Source organism: Canis lupus, chromosome 6, assembly GCF_011100685.1.
Source record: "Canis lupus familiaris isolate Mischka breed German Shepherd chromosome 6, alternate assembly UU_Cfam_GSD_1.0, whole genome shotgun sequence".
In the NCBI taxonomy this organism is placed as follows: Eukaryota; Metazoa; Chordata; class Mammalia; order Carnivora; family Canidae; genus Canis; species Canis lupus.
The window spans coordinates 4778912-4797965 of NC_049227.1; the positions used below are offsets into that span (position 1 = coordinate 4778912).

At 46.0% G+C, this 19054-nt stretch overlaps 1 long non-coding RNA gene across 2 annotated transcripts in view; it reads left to right on the top strand.

Annotated features, from left to right (window-relative positions):
- Nucleotides 1-350: 350 nt before the first annotated feature.
- Nucleotides 351-19054, top strand: part of LOC111096190 — a 59506-nt gene continuing 40802 nt past the window's right edge. The window contains exons 1-2 of one of the 2 annotated variants that reach the window (XR_005360528.1): nt 351-550; nt 10438-10616. This is a non-coding gene — a long non-coding RNA (uncharacterized LOC111096190). The remainder of the gene's footprint in view (nt 551-10437; nt 10617-19054) is intronic. The other variant, XR_005360527.1, reaches the window with a different exon arrangement.

A 19054-nucleotide genomic window follows, 5' to 3' on the forward strand; every position in this document is an offset into this window, starting at 1 on the left:
AGAGACAGCCCCCACATGTCCTAGGAGACATTCGAGATCTCCGCTCCACTCCACCGTCACCAGACGAATCAGACCTCTGATGTCTTTCTCATTTTCACTCCTCCGCCAGCTTTGGGTCTGAGGGCCCGCGGGCCACAGTGGATCGGAGGCAGCACCGAATGGCGCGGACGCAACACCGACCACGGTATCAGCGCCGGGCCTCTGCGGACCCGCCCAGCGGGAGCTCTGCTTACCCGTCAGCCACGCCCCCCACACGCGCATGCGCGCGCACGGGCACGGGCACGCACACGCACGCGGGTACGCACGGCACGCACACGCACGCGCACGCCGGCACGCACGGGCACGCACTTCCGCCGCTGGGAGCGATGGCGCGTGGGGCCCTGCGGCGTTCGGCTCGCTGACCGGACCTGATCTAACGTGACACTCTCAGAATCGCGCCTGAAATCCAACCCCAAGACTATTGTCTGCGACTGTGGGGCTTTGAGAAGAGAAGATGTCCAGGCTTTGTAATTCTGCTTCAGGAGGAAGCGGCCCCTGCCTCCGTGCTCAGGTACCCGCGCGCTCCCGTGTCCACGTGGGGCCTTGCTCGTGGAGGCATCACCGGTGTTTGCCGAGTGTTGGCCCTGGGGGGGAGCGCGGAGGGGAACGAGGCAGTAGCCCCCTCCTGGCTCAGGGCCAAGAACAGGGTGGAGTCCCCCAGACAGCAGAAATGCTGAGAGCCCCGGCCGCGGAGGGCAAGGAGGGATGAGCTGGGTCCTGGGTGATGAATAGGGTTGTTTTCAGGCTGAAGGGAAGAAATGGCAGGGCCTTAGGACAGGGACAGCAGAATGTGCCTAAGGGCGCTGAGCATGGGGGAGGCGGGGAGGGTGTGAGGTCTGAGTGCCCAGATCTGCAGACGGACACCAGGGGGCAGAGCAGGAGGTGTAAGGACGGTCCTGATCAAAAGACTCTGCTGGTGGCCCCACGCGGCCAGAAGCCTTGAGTCACCTTGAGTCACGGGCAGGGGCAAGGCGGCAAGGCGATGAAGTTGTCAAGCACAGAATAATCCGTCGGGGATCTACCTCGATCTGGAGCTAGGTCTTAAACGTTACCGCGGCTTGTGGCAGGAGGCATGGAAGCCACTCAGGGGTGTTTGCATGAGCTCATCCAGAACAGGATGAGGGTCTGGACAGAGACAACATGAGGAAGACAGAGAAAGCAAACACGGCTCCAGAGATTTCAGAGGTAAACACCACCGGACCTGGGGACTGAGTAGGGGTGCTGGGGTGGCAAGAGGGGCTTGATTCCACAGCGGGACCCACGGACACAGGCAGGAGGGCACCGGACATGCCCAGTGACACATCCAGCATCCCCCCAACCACTACATGAAGCCGCACGAAATTGCCAGCATTGACTTATATTAAATGCCGATTGCACATGGTTCGGCCTGATCATAAAAACGTAAGGCCATTCGAACATAGGACATTCTGGAAAAGGCAAAGAGTATGGAGGCAACAGTAAGGTCAGTACTTGCCAGAGGTTGGAGAAGACTTAGGGATGAACAGGTGGACTGTAGAGGATTTTTAGGGCAGTGAAATTACCGTTTATGCTCCGTCAGTGATGGATACAAGACGTTATCCATTTGTCCAAACCTGAACAATGTGCAACAACAACAGTGAATTCTTCAGTCTTTTATGGACTTGAGTGATAATGCCGTGTTGATGTAGGTTCACCAGTCACAACAAGTGCACCACGCTGGTGGGGGATGTCCACAGTGGAGGAAGCTGTTCATGCACAGAGTACACGGGTGATCTCTGTCCCTTCTGCCCACTTTTGCTGTGAACCTGAAACTACTGTAAAAAATAAAGGATGTTAATTTTTAAGACGAAGTAGGACCAAGACTTGAATCCAGCTCTGCTAAATCCAGATAGCTTCCTTCCTGCAATGTTGCCCAAGATTGAACATCTTCCAAAGCATTTTTGATCTTGGGAAGCCAATCTGCCAGCTCTCATTACATGCTCACTCAAGACTCTAGCCCTTGAAGGATGTATCTTGGAGAGAACAATGTATTAAGGGTAGGGAAGCCTCGTTGAGAGTAAGGGGAAAAATGAAAAGTCAATCTCGGCTTACAAGCTTCATGAAAACATGAAAGCACCAGGGGCAGGGGCATGGGTATACCGGTCCTTCCTCATGCCTGCCCCCTGCCTGTTCCTATTCCCCGTTGGATCCTGGGGGCCACGAGGTATGATTTCCTCCCCTGCCTTGGCTTCAACCTGAACTTGCCTTCCTAGAGTCCCTTAGGATTCCTGAATTCACCTCTTGATCCATCACCTCATACACAGAATTCAGGAGGTAAACTTTAGTGAAGACAGTGGCTTACGAAAAATACAATAGGGAGAGAATGGTACCCACAATAACCAAAAGATGGAAGCCTGAAATAGGGATGGGGAAGAGAAAGCAAAGAGCCAGAGGCAGAGCCCTCCTGCTCCTTTTCCTTCCCTGCTTCACTTCCTTGAAGCAATCCCCACAGATACACTCTGAATCTGCCCAACCCTTGACCACATTTGGTCTCCCATCCATGCTGTGATTCCGTCTCAAAAGCTTCCACCTCCCCTTCTTCCCACCGGGGAGTGGAGGTAGGATGCCCCCCTGCTGATCCTCCTGTGCAGAGCTTCTGTGGGCAGCCTGGCTTCCCATCCCTCTGTCTCATCTCCTGAGCCAACAGACCATATCCAAGAAGGCTGACCATGTCCCCAACTTAAGCAATCCCCTCCGTGAGGCTGGGTGGATTTTGTGTCTCTTCTTTCCCTCGGGCAATTGCAGGCCAGCCAAGGCCGGAGCAGGAGTCACTGGGGAGACTGGCAGGCTCAAGCCGCAGCTCCAACCCTAGGGTCTGCCAGTGAACAGAAGGCAAAAGGAAGAAAGCCCACAGATGGCCAAGTCTCTGGACTCCCACTTGGTGGAGGAGTGCTCAGCCTGGACTTGAGCTTGGGCCATGGTCACCATCCTGTCTGCCCTGAAAGCCCTGGAAGTGCATGTTCCAGGGCTTTCTGCTAGCTGGCAGGTGCATACAAGTGTGGTGGTGGTAACTAGACCTTGCCCTTGAGCAAAGGATGTAATGACTCAGCTCAGAAGAAGCAGCAGAAGCTCTGGATGTATATGTAATTCTTATTGACTAGAACACAATTTTCAGACATTATTTGCTACTTTTATACTAACACCCCAGGAGGCAGGGGAGAAGCTCACCTGTTCAGAAAAGGAGCAGAAAGGCCAAGGACCAGCGCAAGTGTTGAAGGGACTTTGAGTCCCAGTCCAAGGCCTGTCCAACACCTGAATGTGTCAATGGCTTTGTGGGATCTGGACCAGCACATGCCTTCTCTGTTTTGTCATTTCTTCATCTGATAATTCCTGCTCTTTTATTTCTCGAGGGTGTGACAGAGAACCAGTGCAATAAGAGATGTAGAAATGTTTCAGAAAGGGCAGCGTGCTACCTGAGAGCACAGCATCACTATTACCATCTAAATCCCCCTGCACGGGGCGATGGAGGACCAAATGAGGTAAGGGTTGTGCAAGCCCCTTGTAAATGACAAAACACAGACTAGATGGAAGATGATTAGAAGCAAAGCATGATTATCTGTGTGGTTCCGATAACAACACCATTTTGCCACCTGCTGCCCAGACATTTCTGTAACTGCATGACTTTGCAAGGACGGGAACTTGGCATGCTGGGGTTTGCCCAGCTGTAAAATGAGATACCTCCGGGGATGGCAAACACAGCCAGCTCTTGTGGGTCCATGGGGATGTTTCGCTTGGAGAGGAGATGTGGAGGGGCAGGGTCCCAGGCTCCAGAGAGGATCTGAAGATCTGCCAGAGGAAGAGGCAGGCTCGAGGACAGAACCAGTACCTGGTCAGCCAAGTCTTATGGAGGCAGATTTGGCTCAGGGCAGCACTTGCTAACACCTAATTACCTCTGCAAACCCCCTTGCTGGCCTTTGAATGCATTGCCGTCCTGCAAGATCAGTTTTCTTACCATTCCCATTTCACAGACGACGAAACGGAGTCTTAGGGGCTTATGTTCAAGATCACATTGCTTTGAACGTGAAGCAAACAGGAGGTGTTGGCCCATGCCCACAACTGCAAAGCCCACAATGATGGGAATCATTTTACAGTGATGTCACGCTGATCTCTCACACCGAGCCAACATAGCTGAGACTTTCCCCATAGTGTCACAAACAGGATGTGGTAAGCTGGGCCAGACCAGCCCAGTATGGGAATGTTGCAGAGGTGTAAGGGGGTATACCACATCAAAAGCACCAGTGGTCAAGAATGCAGATCCTCCGGGCCTGCTCTGGAGCCCCACATTCTGTAGATCCAGAGAGCAGCCGTAGGAGCTGACCAGCGCCTCACTGAGGACCACAGCCGCAGGGCAATGCCTAGAGTCTGCCAAGGCTGAGTGGGCAAAGCTGGTGGTAGTTTCCATTTCGCGGGACAGGCTGGCTGTGATTGAGTTCCAAGGGTCCCCTGCTCTTTGAAAAGGACATTGGCTTGGCCAGTCTCACATCTTCCTCATCCTTGTCAGACCAGCCTTTGACTCTCATCCTGGAGAAAGCAGGAGAATGTTAGGCTGTAAGAGGTGGGGAAGTGGAAATGTGATCAAGGTATAATTTCAAGAAGGCTGAAGAGAGAGGGAGAAAAGCATTGTGCTAGAACCATAGGTCTCCCCAGTCTTTCATCATCCTGGAAGAGACATGGGTTTCTTCTACATTCTTGGTTATGTGAACTATCTGAGTCTAAACAATGTGGATGGTTGCCGTAGCACCCTGACACAACTTTGTACCTGGGGTCCCAGGTGCTGAGGCCTTGAGCCACACTTGGATAGGTACCACTGCTCAGCATACCCAGAGGCAAGGCACCAAGAAGAACCCCGAAAGGCACAAAGCTCATCTTCACCTGGCATTCCAGACCAGTCAGGGGCCAGCTCGAAGCTGCTTTTCCCCACACCAGAGGATAACGCTCAAACCCTGTCTCCCATGGCAGCTAGCTTCATCTTCAAATGTTTCCCCACCTTCTCCTTGCTTCTCAGATGCAGCCACGGCTCGTGCCTCCCCGAAAGCCTTCTCTGATCTGCCTCTCAATGAGAAATTTCTCCCTTGGACTCACTGTCTGCCCCGTCACTAAGCTCGTAGGCAATAAGAACACACACTAGGATTGGGTCTGGGAGCCTAACCTTAGCCTTCCCAATTATATTTTGAGACCCTCAAAGCTCAGGACCAAGGAGAAACTTTTTCTGCCACCATGACCCCTAAATCTAGCTGATCAGAGGAATTAGCTGGGAGTTTGGAAACAGACTCTCATTCTCAGCCCAGACCTGCTGCACCAGAATCCCAGAGGTAGGAGCCAGGAATCTATTTTTAAAAAGTTCCCTGGATGATTCTGCTGAATAGTCATAAGGGGGAACCACTGCCCTCCAGCATCTATTTAGCACAATGTGGAACACCTGGCCTGTTCTTACACTATTTGTTTTCTAATGATTGATGGATCAATCCAGCAGTAATGCACATTTCCCCAGGCCAGTCACACCTGCCTTGGAGTTGGGATTGTAGTACTGGCTGGCAAGGCTCTGAAAGCCCAGGACAGCTCTCCCCATCCAGTCAACAACCCCCACCAAGCCCCCTCCAGACCCTGGGCATGGTGCTCAGTGCGCACAGACTGTCCCATCTGAGCTCATGCTTGCCCATTCTCTTGGCAGCCATAGGATGGTCTTCCCTAGATTATTCCCATCAATGGCTGGGTAACAGCCTGCTCACCATGGGGCTTCCACTGCCACTCCAGGACCAGCCACATGACTCAGCACCCGGGGTTGCTGTTGGACGAGCATGCCACTCATTCTCAGAAGCCATTACGGCAGAGTCTGCTCCAGCTTTCCCTGCCTTGCATGCTAAGTCAAGGGTATCTGCTCCATATGGCAATGCATAATTTACAACACAATTTACTTCCTGCTTATATAGCCTATTCCATACAAAGCTTCCATTTGCATATTTATTAATTTACAAAATTAATGCCATTTTCTTAGTCCCTTACAGGATGTGTTGCTGGTCCCTGTCTTTGAATTAATTTTAATCTAAGGTGGAAACATTTGTTAAGGGAGTTGGCTCAGGCCAAAGTAATCAAATGCATGGCAATCAAATGCTGGTAAGATGTGGGGAAGAGAGGGCAAACATTTACTGAGAGCCTAACTCTGCCAGGCTCCAGGAAATTAATGGTGCAGAATTTAAGTCTCCAAAAACATTCCTGTAATGACATATTGTCCCCGTTTTATAAATAAGGAAACTGAGACGCAGAGGGAGTAAGTAGCTGGCCCACTGTCACATAGCTAGTAAGTGGCAGTCTTAGATGCCCACAAAAGTCAAAAAGCAGGGTTTCCATCTGTGCTGATTTCCACAAGGGAGAAAGGCCATCCCTCGGCAAAATTAATTTTTTTCCAGAAGGTTCTCAGCACTGCAGCTATTTCAGTGCTCACAGATATTCCTGCCACATAACATAACACTTGGGACAGACAGAAGGGGAAGATGCCCATTGAGAATCTTACCCCACCTATTGTTGGCAGCCTTGGAGCAAACATACTCAAGGAAACAAATGTTTTGGGCTACGTTCTCACCTGGTAGCACCAGAAAGGCTTCAACAGGAAGGCAAGCTACTATCCATTAAAAAAAAAAAAAATCCCTACTCTAACCCTTGCTGTCACTTAAGTCACTATCCCAAACTTCCATCCCTCATCACTCAACGGTCTGAAGATATGGTTCTCTTAAGTTCCTGTTTTCCTCTCCAATTCCTTATTTCTCAGGCTGTGCCAATATGGTGTTCACCCCCTCCAGAACAATGGTGTATCTGTCCTCAGCCACCAGTGTCCTTTCTACCTTTGGATCTTCCCATGGGATCACATGGGAACATGTGATCTTTAATCACTCATTTTTCCCTACCATAGACTCTCTGTCCTTTCCTTTCTCTCTCCGTGTCATTTCCCACAGTGCCTTTTCTTGTTCCTCCCCCTCACAACTACTGGAGCAAGTCTGTCATGACTCCCAAATCTGAGTCTCTAACTCCCACCTGGGAGAGGTCCTTGAGTATTTGGCAACAACCAGCTGTCTACCAGATAAATCTCTGTAAGTACTCACACACAGCAAACCCACGGAGTCCAAAGCCCTCCTTCTCCCAGAAAGCCAATTTCCCAGCTCCCTTGCCTACTCTGGTGTATGGTACCATATACCTTGGTATGTTGTACCCAGTGTATTGTATCATATTCCTGTTCCTTACAACTTAGGACTTCTGTCTCCTTGACTCTTCCTTGTTAATCCTCATGCCCAACATTCAATGAATTATAAAATAGCACCAAGTTCTTCCAAATATGCTTCTGAAACTGACCTCTAAAATAACTTCCAAATCTTTCCCTTGCTTTTATCCCTCCCAATCTACCCTCAGTAATCTCTTCCTGCAGGGCTTCCCACCTCTGTTGTCTCCAATCCTTGGTGCACCGTCCATGCCAACATCAGTAATGCTTCAGAAACACAGCTCTGATCATATGGGCCATTTTGCTTACTCTTTTCCCTGATGATTCCTTAGTAACCTTGGATGAATGCAATCACCCCTGGATTGTGTAGTAGAATTTACACTCCCTGAGGGCAAGGAATAAGTCTGCTATTCACAGCCTCCTAGTCCCCAGAGCAGTATATATGGTTGATGCTCAAAAAATACTTGTTGAAAGAAAGAATACCAGTCCTGCCATTTTGTGAAACCCATCTAATTCTCGCTTCATCTCCTTAGACCCCACCCAGGGCTCAGCCATCTCTGACATCCACACATCATGTCCTGGTCCTTATCACAACTCTCTACTCTTACACATGCTCCTCCCACATGGTGGGATGTATTTCCCATACAATGCACTTGGCATACTCCTCCTTCACTCATGCGCAAAACGCAATTCTGACTTTACCACCTCTGAGAAAGTTTCCTTGGTTGCCCTCCTGACAATGAGTTAATCTTTCATCCATGGAACCATTCTTCCGTTCACTTCCAGAAGTGAACACTTATCAGTACTGAGAATCAGTCATTGAAACACTTGACCAACAATGAAGTCTCAAACACCAGCAAAGCCACCAAACTAGATCACTTTCTATGTCACAGGATATTTTTGCTCAAAACAAAGACCCAAGGCTCAATGACCAATATATTTTCCTGCTTCTAGAACTCCAATTCTGGCTCTCAAAGCCTCACATGCTAAGCATGAGCTGAAGCAAAGACAAATGAAGGAAATGCTTCCAGGTTGGGTTCAGCACAGGGCCTGGAGTGGCTGGCCTAGGCACCCACATCAGGCTGTGCTTTGCCTTTCTTCTTTGCAACTGAGTTGGTACCTAGTTTCTTAAAGAGAGATGGTGGTGGGTTGAAGAGTAGACTTGCTTCCACTCAGTGGAAGGTATCTTGAGGTCCCTAGAGCCCAACAGGGAGCAAAGAAGAGGGCATCCAAATGTAAAGCTTTAAATGAGAAAAAGCCTTCTAAAGTCAAGCTTCACCTTATCCCTGACATCCATCCTTCTTTGCTTGTGTCCCTTCATTCAGCAAAAGTTATTTATCTATTTATCTATTGGTTGACTAAGTCTGGGATGATACCCTGCCTCTGACCCAAGCCAAGGATGATGAAGTCTTGAGCTCCCCCTAGAGGCCAGTAGTAGTTGTGAGGAAGGAAAAGCGGTGAGACTCTGCAGGCCAATATGCAGGCCAATTATTACATCATTCCCTGAGAGGAGGAAAGATGAGATGTACAAGGACACTTGAGAAGTGATGGGAGTGCTCCCAGGGGCATCAGCCCAGGAGGCCTGTTAACAATTCATTGTGTCATGCAGGTATCTAGCAAAGCAACCCTCTAGAGCTGGGAATTGCGGATTTCAATCTCAGGACACACTGGAGGAAAGGAGAAAAGAAACTACCCTCTTCCGAGTGTCTGCTTCCTGCCCTTGTGTGCAGTATGCTTTTGACTCCTAAATCCTAATTTAAACGCTTGCTGCTTTTAATGCCCACAGTAAACCTGAAGTCCAGGCGTTATTCTCCTCATGTTGCAGGAGGGAATATCAAGGTCCCAGTTCATATTTAAAAATAGGGGTGATCAGGGGTGCTTGGGTGGCTCAGCGGTTGAACGTCTGCCTTTGGCTCAGGTCATGATCCCGGGGTCCTAGGATCAAGTCCTGCACTGGGCTCCCTTCAGGGAGCCTACTTCTCCTCCCTCTGCCTGTGTCTCTGCCTCTCTGTGTCTCTCCTATATAAATAAATAAAATCTTTAAAAATAAATGAATTAATTAATTTAAAAAATGGTTAATGTGGCCAATTCTGTAGTGTGCATGTGTTTCTGTTACATGGTTGTGTGTGCGTGTGTGTGTGCACACGTGCTATTTTTCTCACCATAGTTAAAATAGAAAAAGCTGACAGGATTGCTTTTCCACCAAGGCTGCAACAGAGAGGAAGATGGAGAGCGGGACAAGACAAGGCCTGGCTGGGCAGCAGGCGGGCTGCCCTCTCCTGCAGATACAGCACTCCCACCCCCTCTCGCGTGGCCACTGGGCCTGCGCCTCCCTGCCTGGTGGCGTCACAAGGCTGCCACAACCGTGACCATGGCCCTGACACTCCAGCGTGGGCTGGCAGCCGTGGGGCTGGGCCGCTCTGCCCCGGCCACTCGCTGTGGTGTCTCCTGCCATATGTTGGGCCACCCTGTTCATTCATCATGCCTCCTGAAAAGTCTCTTAATTACATTATGTTCACAATCCATAAAACATAATTAAAATATGTAAATCCATTATATTCTTTAATGAGCACATTGAGACCTCAAATTTTTAAATTAGATATAAAATTGATGTGGACCTACTACTATTGATTATGCACGGTAATAAATCAGCGACAATTTGGATGGACTTTCCTTCCATTGGTTGGGTGTGTGTGTGTGTATATGTGTGTGCGTGTGTGGTGGTGGTTGTTGCTTGGAGTTTTGTTTATTTCTCTTTTTTTTTTTTGACATTTTCTGTGACTATTTAAAATTACATGCTGTCTTTTAAGGATGGCCATGCCTGGCTTGCTGTTACTTGCCCATGCCAGTAGCCAAGGCAACAACCTAATGTTTGAATTGGTGCTCTGGAGCTTGCAGAGGGCTCCCATGAAATATTTCCTCCTTTCTGCCCTATTTTTTAAAATTTTTAATTATTTATTTTTTTGGAGAGAGACAATAAGCATGAGCGAGGAGGGGGCAGAGGGAGAAGGAGAGACAGAATCAAGCAGACTCCCCGCTGAGAGCCCAATGTGGTCTCGATCTCAGGACACTGAGATCACGATCTGAGCCAAAATCAAGAGTTAGACGTGTAACCAACTGAGCCAGTCCCTTTAGTTTCTGCTCTAGCGATACTTTTGTTTTCATTTTAGGATTGGTATGCTGATTTTTCATTATCGTGGAAGATTTGGGAAGGGCCACCATACTTTGTCTCTCTCTTCTCATCTGCTCCTCTCCTCTTTGCCACTCATACTCACACTCAAGAAAGTCACTTACTATTTCCCAGATACATCTTCCTCCCTGGCTCTGCACAGACTGATCTGTTTCTGCGGTGAGTGTCCTGTCATCCGTCCGTGGGAAATGTGTACACATTCTCAACCCCAGCTCAAGGATATCCTTTCCCGATCCACCTTGACGATGTTGATGCCTTTGTCTTAAGGCATAGAACGCCACTCTACTTTCTAAGGACAGCTTCTGTGGGTACCATTTTTATGTACACTATAATTTTGCTTATTGGATCTTTATAATGGCCATGCAAGACAATCATTAAAGGCATTATCCTCGTTTTACAGGCCATATGCTTGTAAGGCTCATAAAGTTTCACTGATTTGTCCAAGGCCTTATAGGCTGAAGGTAGGGCCTCTACCAGGACCCGGGCACCCAAGCTCCCAGGCCTTGCTATATGTAGAGACATTGCCTTTGTCTTGGGAATCTTTCCAGAGGGCCTCTCTCACCAGCCCCATGCACCTGCTGTCAGGATCCTGCAGAAGCTTTCCTAAAGGGTGCTCTTGCCCTTCCAATCCAGTTCCTTCCTACCAAATTTTATGGTTTGCTTCTATTTTTTTTTTAAATTTTTATTTATTTATGATAGTCACAGAGAGAGAGAGAGAGAGAGAGGCACAGAGACATAGGCAGAGGGAGAAGCAGGCTCCATGCAACGGGAGCCTGATGTGGGATTCGATCCCGGGTCTCCAGGATCGCGCCCTGGGCCAAAGGCAGGCGCCAAACCGCTGCGCCACCCAGGGATCCCCTGCTTCTATTTTTATAAGCCTGAAGTTGGTTCCACAACCTATATAACCTATAAACTAGCCCAGAGATGTAGAGCCACACAGAGTGTGAGTTGAATCCCAGTTTGGCCGCTTACTTCACGTGCAACCTTTTTGAGCTCTTCCGTCTTTCTGCCTTCATCTCTAAAATGGGAAATACACAATAGTAGCTATATCAGAGGTTGTGAGGGTCGTGTAAAATAAGACATGGAAAATGCCTGCTTTAGTCAGGCATTGTTAACTTTGAAAGGCATTTCCATGATCATCCTCATTGTTAGTAGCCCAACCGAGAGAATCTTCTTCTGTGGATGGGGTTTTGCATGGTCACCCACCAAGGGAGGTTTATCCCCATATTAGAGGTGTATTTTGCTAGAATGAATCTGAAGGGGGCCCACTTTAGAAATTCAGTTCTGTCTTTCTGAAGGTTAGCAATCTGAGTCTCAGGAAAATAATGATTCACTCATCCTTTTTCTTTTCTTTTTCATTTTCTTTATTTTAGAGAGAGAGAGAAAAAAAAACATGTGGGTGGGGGTAGGGACAGAGGGGGGAGGGAGAAAGAGAATCCCAAGCTCACTCCACACCCAGCATAGAGGCTGACATAGGGCTTGATCTCATGACCCTGAGATCATGACCTGAGCCGAAATCAAGAGTCAGACACAACCAACTGAGTTACCCTGGTGCTGCCCTACATTTTCTTTTAGTAAACACTTATTAATGGCCTAAATATCCATTACTTGGGTATCAGTCTAAGTACCCAGGTAAGCCAACAAGAGCCTATATAACCTAAAATATTGGCAATAGAGTAGTCATGGGTCACCCTCTTTGTCATCAATATACACAGGGCCTATCTATCTTGAAGTCTGGCACATAGAAGGATTTCAACAAATATGTATTGAATAATGATTCAATCACCATTCCTACTGCATCTAATTACAATAACATTTTTTTTTTTTATGAATTCTGACTGAAGTCACCAAAATTACACCTCCCTCGTAGAAATGTGGTTCTGCATCATTTGTGTCTTTCAGAATCACCTGAAGGGTCCACCTTTGGAGTAGCTGAGTCTGTAGGTCTGTGGTGGGGCCCAGGAACCTGCATTTCTTACTGGTTCTAGGGTGATGCTGCTGTTGGTGCTGCCAGGCTGGGGACCACATGTCAAGCACTACTGCTGTCAGGATTGAAGAGGATAGAGCGCTAGATAGAAGGAGCGTGGATGTCCAAATCACCACATGGAGAATACCCACCAAGAACCCACCCTGGATCATGAATTAGAAACCAGCCTCATAGTGTGAAACTCTGAGAGTCAGGGTTTATCTGTTATAGAAGCTAGAATCACTTAACACAAACTAAAAGGTAGTTGTTTCCATGAAGAAGAGGAAGGTACAGTAAGTTCAAGCCTCTAATTTTTATTCCTTGGCTTCAAATATGAGAGTCTGCATACCCAAACTTTCTACCGCCAGGTCTCCCATCAGCACTCCCGCCCCATCCTCTCTGAATTCTAGGCCCACCATGTTGTAGGAGGTTCATGGAAGAAAGAGACCAAAGGTGAGGTCACCTCAACTGGTTCAAAAATAGCATTCTGAAACTTTGGATATAAAATCAGAATATAACGAACTCAATACCTCATTTGCTCTCTAAAGGATCTTTGCTGTGTGTCGATAATGGATAGGCACTGTTTTAAGAAGTGTAGGTACAGTGGTGAACAAGATAGCTGAAGGCTCAGATGATAGAGGTTGATCTTCAGGGCACTGACGGGCTCCCCAGTGGAAGCAAGATACAACCATAATCTAAATGAATGGGTTAGCAACCTCCAAAAATTGAAATTCTGTTTTCAACCAGAAGGTGCAGTTGTTTGTCAGTATGGCAGAGATTCAGGGAGGCATATTTGGCCTTGGCGATACCCCTGTCCAGGAGAGACTGACCACTAGAACCCCTTTGCCTCTTCTTGTTAGAGAATACTGTACCTCAAGCTACCTTAGCTGAGAATCCACCTTCTGTGAATCTGTATAGAGGCACAAAGTGCTGATATGCTGATGGAAACACTCCAGCCTTACTATTCGTTAGATTTGTCAATGGGAAGTAACACAGGCGTTCGGGTTAAATATCAGCCTATCAAGAGTTGAGCTAATGTGAGTCCCTCTGAACACTGAATCCCTCTCAGTGCACTGACATATATCAAGTTTCTTGGCTTGCTCGGGCTAAAGGCTCCTTTTACAGACCATGACTCCATGTGAAGCCTCATGACACCTAATCTGTCACACTTCCCTGGTGACCTTCCACCTTTACCACATACCTTCTTCCAAACATCAACCCAAATTGGTTATAGTTTCATGATTTTCAGACTTTGTGCATGCTTATCTATCTGCCTGAAATCAGTCTGCCTTAGCCACTTGGTGAACTCTGACATTTCCTTCAAAATGCAGTTCAAATATTCTCTTTGCCCTTTGGGATGACCCTTCTTGTTAAATATCTTCTTCCAAATTACCATTGTATTTTGGACATACATTTATTTTAAATTATCTATTAAATGCCTATTAAATACAGACCTGAGGTTTCTATTATGTGTTGAACCCTGAGAAACTCCTTAGTGATGGATGTTGTTATCCATATATTACAAATAATGGCTTTAAGCCTCTGAAACTGTAAGCCCACGCTCACATAGTTAGTTTGTTTCCTAGGCTGGGATTCTAATTGAGATGTGTCAGTTACAAAGGTCATGGTTACAGTTATCATGCTCCACTATTTATTTACTTGTCTGCCTCTTCATTAAACTGTGGGGTTCTGTAGAAACCACTACTTTGCATACACACACACACACACACACACCCATCACCATCTGCACAGAACATGCCATGCATGTGTGCTGAATAAAAGAGTGAGTGAATGAGTGAATGAATGAATGAATGAATGAATGGCTTTTTCACATGGCAGGGATATAGCCACCTAAAATAGATTTGGGGGGCACCTGGGTGGCTCAGTCAGTTAAGCCTCTGACTTAATTTCAACTCAGGTCATGATCTCAGGGTCTTGAGATCAAGCCCTGAGTTGAGCTCCTTGCTCAGCTCAAAGTCTGCTTCTGTCCTATTCTCTCCCCTGCTCACACAAGCTCTCCCTCTCTTTCTAAAATAAATGAGTAAATCTTTAAAAAAATAAAGTAAATTTTGCACAAATATTTTACATCCCTGTCTCTAGCTTCCTGCCTGGCTTAACTACTATCATCTGCTCTTCTTCTCATTCCATAGAGCAGATCCCCCCACGCTATCCAAGGAAAGGTGCTCCTCATGATCCCTTCGGGGGACTTGTCCAACCACACAATACTAATTTCATGCAACTTAAATATTCTGGCCATTTAGCTTACCTCTCTCATTTATGCTACAGTAAGATTCCAAGATGTGCTTGTTTCAGAGGCAGAAGGAGGCAGCCTCTAATTCATACATGATTTCTTCTCAAATGCTCTCTCTATCTAATGGCAGATGGTTCACAGGCCCATCCTGTGAATGTTATGATACTTAATGCGTACGAAGAGTCTAGTGGGGGAGGAAAGAGAAATGAAGATGAGATGAAAGACCATTACTATTTGTTTATGCTTCACATCCTACTTAAAGTAGAGCTGTGGCTCAAAAAGAAAGGGTGGGAACCAGGTGGGGAAGAAGCCAGTTACACACAAGATAAAATCTGGAGAATTAGCAGATGTAGTGAACTGATCGCAGAGAGATGTTAATTTCATGAAAGTACCGACTTGGTTTCTTCTAATCTGTTTAAGTATCAGGGCTTTTCTAGGGCAAGCTCCATTTCTTGCATGAGAATTTAAGTTAAAATTGTTGTTAAAGTTTTTGTAACAGGTTACCTGGATGACTCAGTTGTTGAATGTCTATCTTCGGCTCAGGGCATAATTCCAGGGTCCTGGGATTGAGTCCCACATTGGGCTCCCTGCAGGGAGCCTGCTTCTCCCTCTGCCTATGTCTCTACCTCTCTCTGTGTGTCTCTCATGAATAAATAAATAAAATCTTAAGAGATTCCTACTTCCAGCTCTGAGAAAATAACAAGGATGAGAGTTCTGATCTATTCTAGCACATTGGATAAAATGACCCAGGAATTTTCAGAAATTGAACACTAGACAGCACAGGACAGTGACCTCTACCAAGAAGGGAAACAAACAAGGTGAGCCCTAGGGTACCCCAACTTGCTGTCTGCAGAAGGACTGTGGGACCCAGGAAATTTAACAAAAATCCCCTACCCCTGAACAAGCAGAGCAGGACTAACTCCATTTTATGCTGCACCCACCACCTCCTTTATCACCCCACCTGACCTGCTTATTGTTTAAGGCGCTGCCCCACCCTAGTCAAGCCACTGGGCACACCCTTACCCGAATCGGCTCATAAAAATATAACCCCGCCTTGTGCCCGCCAAAACTGCACGCCAATTCCGACCAGAGTGATAGGCCAGTCAAATGGATACTTTAGGGTAAAATGTAATTTAATTGGCCACCTGCGTGTGAACCGACATGACTGTGCAACTTTCTGCGTGTGTTACAATCCCATTGGCCACTGGCCCCTATAAAGCTGCTACGCCTCTTAGCCTCCGGGTCCAAGTCCCTGCTCCACTGTGTCGGGTATACTTGGACCCAAGCTCGAGCTTGTAATAAATCCTCGTGTGTTTGCATCAGTGTCGGCTCCTTGGTGGTTTCTCAGATTCGCAATCTTGGGCACAACAGGACTTACTGGCTAAGCATGTGGAGGGGTTAGCAGCGCAAAGCCAGGTGGCCTCACAGAGCTGAGGACATAGGTTCATGGAGTCTGGGCTGGAACCAGGAAACCAGGATTAGCATAGAAGGGTAGGGGAGAGGAAAAAGCAGACAGGGAGATCTAGTGATCGACAGAAGGCTGTTCTTGTGTCTTTGGCTAAATACTGATCTGTGTGTGTACGTGAGGAAGCAGGTCAGACTGGAAAAGAACCCCTGGAAAGTAGGAAGAATAACTCCTCCAATCACCAGGGCTGGATAGAATTCATAGCCCCACCATGCAGAGCGAAAAGATCTCTTAACACAGCAAGCATAGAGTGTAGTCCTCAGGATTATGATAACTCACGAATACTGTGCTAGATGCAATATACATGTCTCCCCAGAAGTCATAAGTTGAAATCTGATCCCTAATACGATGGTATTTGGAGGTGGAGCCTTTGGGAGGTGATTAGGTCACAAAGGTGACCTAATGAGTAGAATTAGTGCTCCTATAAAAGAGGCCCAGAGAGTTCCTTACCCTTCCACCATGTGAAGATACATTGAATCTCAACAATGAGAACATGGCCTTTTAAGAACCAAGTAGATTCTCAACAGACACTGAATCTGCTAGCACCTTGGTCTGAGATTTCCCAGCCTCCATAATAGTAGGAAATAAATAGTTGTTATTTAGGCTCCCCAGTGTATGGTATTTTTATTACAGCCGCCCAAATAGACTAAGACATGGGGCAAAAGTATCCTAGACTAAAGGTCATTCTAGGACTTGTCTTAGATGGTGTATTCCTTAAAAGTTATATATGAGTACAAGTAACTTAATTTTGTCCCAGACCAAAGCACAAAATGTTTAAGGAAAAGCTCTGGGAATGCAGTCTCGTTCAATATTCAAATGCCAGTAAGTGTAGCCCAACATAGCAACAGAAAAATAGAAAAACAAAAAACTATATGATAATGTAAATTATAAAAATATTTGATCATTCAACATTCATTAATGTTATTAAAAACTTTTAGCAGGGAACTTTCTCAACCTGATAAAGGGCTTCTAAAAACCAAATGCTTTCACCCTGAGGCTGGGAACATGGATGGCAAAAGGTCCTGCTCATACAACATAGATCAACAAGTCCTAACCCATCAAGGGAAGACAATGCAAAAAAAACAGTTTGGAAAGGAAGCACCAAAACTGTTTCTATTTACAAATTATATGATTCTCTAAGTACAAGATCCCAGGGGATATGAAAAAAAGTTCTAGGACTAAGTTTAGCAGATTTGTAGGAAATAAAATAAAAAATAAATTACACTTCTATAACTAGCAATGAACAATTGGAAATGCCATTTTAAAGGAGTACAATTTACAATAGCAGCAACAAAAAGAAAGATGTGTCAGGTCTACCTCTAACCAAACATGCATGGTTTCTGAAAACAATAAAACACTAATAAAATAAACGAAAGAAAACCTAAATAAATGTAGAGGTAGATCTTATTCATGGACTGGGCAGCCCGATATTGTTAAGATGTCAGTGCTCCTTGAATGATCTATGGATTTGACATCAATCAAATTCCCAGTAGGATGTTAGAAACTGATCCTAAAATGTATATGTAAAGGCAAAGGACCTAGCATGGCCCCAAAACTTTTGCAATAGAAGAACAACATTGAAGAATGTCATACTGGATTTTGACACTTGTTGTAAAGCCAGAGTAATTAAGGCTGTTATTGGCGTAAAGACATATAGATTAATGGGCCAGAATACAGTGCCCACGTGTATGACCATTTATTTTTACAAAGGTGTCAGGACAATTTGACTCATGTTTCTGAAATCATTATGTAAATATGCACTAAAAAAAATTAAATTTCAACCACTACCTCACACCTAGAGAAATGAACTCAAAATCAACTATAGACCTATATAAAAGAAAGCATGTGGAAAATCTTAATGACTTGAATTAGGTGAAAACTTCTTTAGAGGAGACAAAATGGATGAACTATTGAAGAGAAAATATGATAAAGTGGATGTAATCAAGATTAAGCTTTTGTTTTTCAAAAAAATACTCCTCTATGGGTATATGAAAGTTTAGCCTTAAAGGAAGTGCAGTGAAGGGTATACAACACTTTCCGTACAATTTTTCTAACTTTTGTGTAAGTCAAACTGTTTCAAAATGGAAAGTTAAGAATAGTTGGCAAAAATTAAAGGTGAATCATAAACTAGAACAAATGTTTTTAAAAATATGTATCTTACAAAAGACATATCCAGAATATATAAAGAACATTTACAATTCTATAGTAAAAAGATCTTTTTAAAGATTTATTTATTGGACAGCCCGGGTGGCTCAGCGATTTAGCGCCGCCTTCAGCCCAGGGCGTGGTCCTGGAGACCCGGATCCAGTCGCATGTCTGGCTCCCTGCATGGAGCCTGCTTCTCCCTCTGCCTCTCTCTCTCTCTCTCTCTCTCTCTCTCTTTCTCTCTCTCTCATGAATAAATAAAATCTTTTTAAAAAATAAAGATTTATTAATTTGAGAGAGAGAGAGAGAGTAGGGGCACAGAGAGAGGGAGAGAGAAACTGAGGGAGACCCTGTGCTGAACGTGGAGCCCTGACACAGGCGTAATCCCACAGCCCTGAGATCACGACCCAAACTGAAATCAATAGTCAGACACTTCACTGGCTGTGCTACCCAAGTGCCCCAAAAGACAATCTTTTTTTCCAAAAACAATGTACAAAATAGTTGAACAGACACTTCACCAAAGAAGAGATACAAATAGCCAATAAGGACATGAGCATTTCCCAGCATCATTAGTTATTCGAGAAATCTGGATTAAAGCCTCAGTGAGATGCCACCACATACCTATTACAAGGGCCTAAATTTAAAAAGGCTGACTGTATCAAATGCTGGTGAGATTGTGGAACAACTGAAGCTCTCACACATTGCTGTGGGAAATTTGAAATGCTGTAGCCATTTTGAAAACCAATTTAGGAGTTTCTTACCAAGTTAAA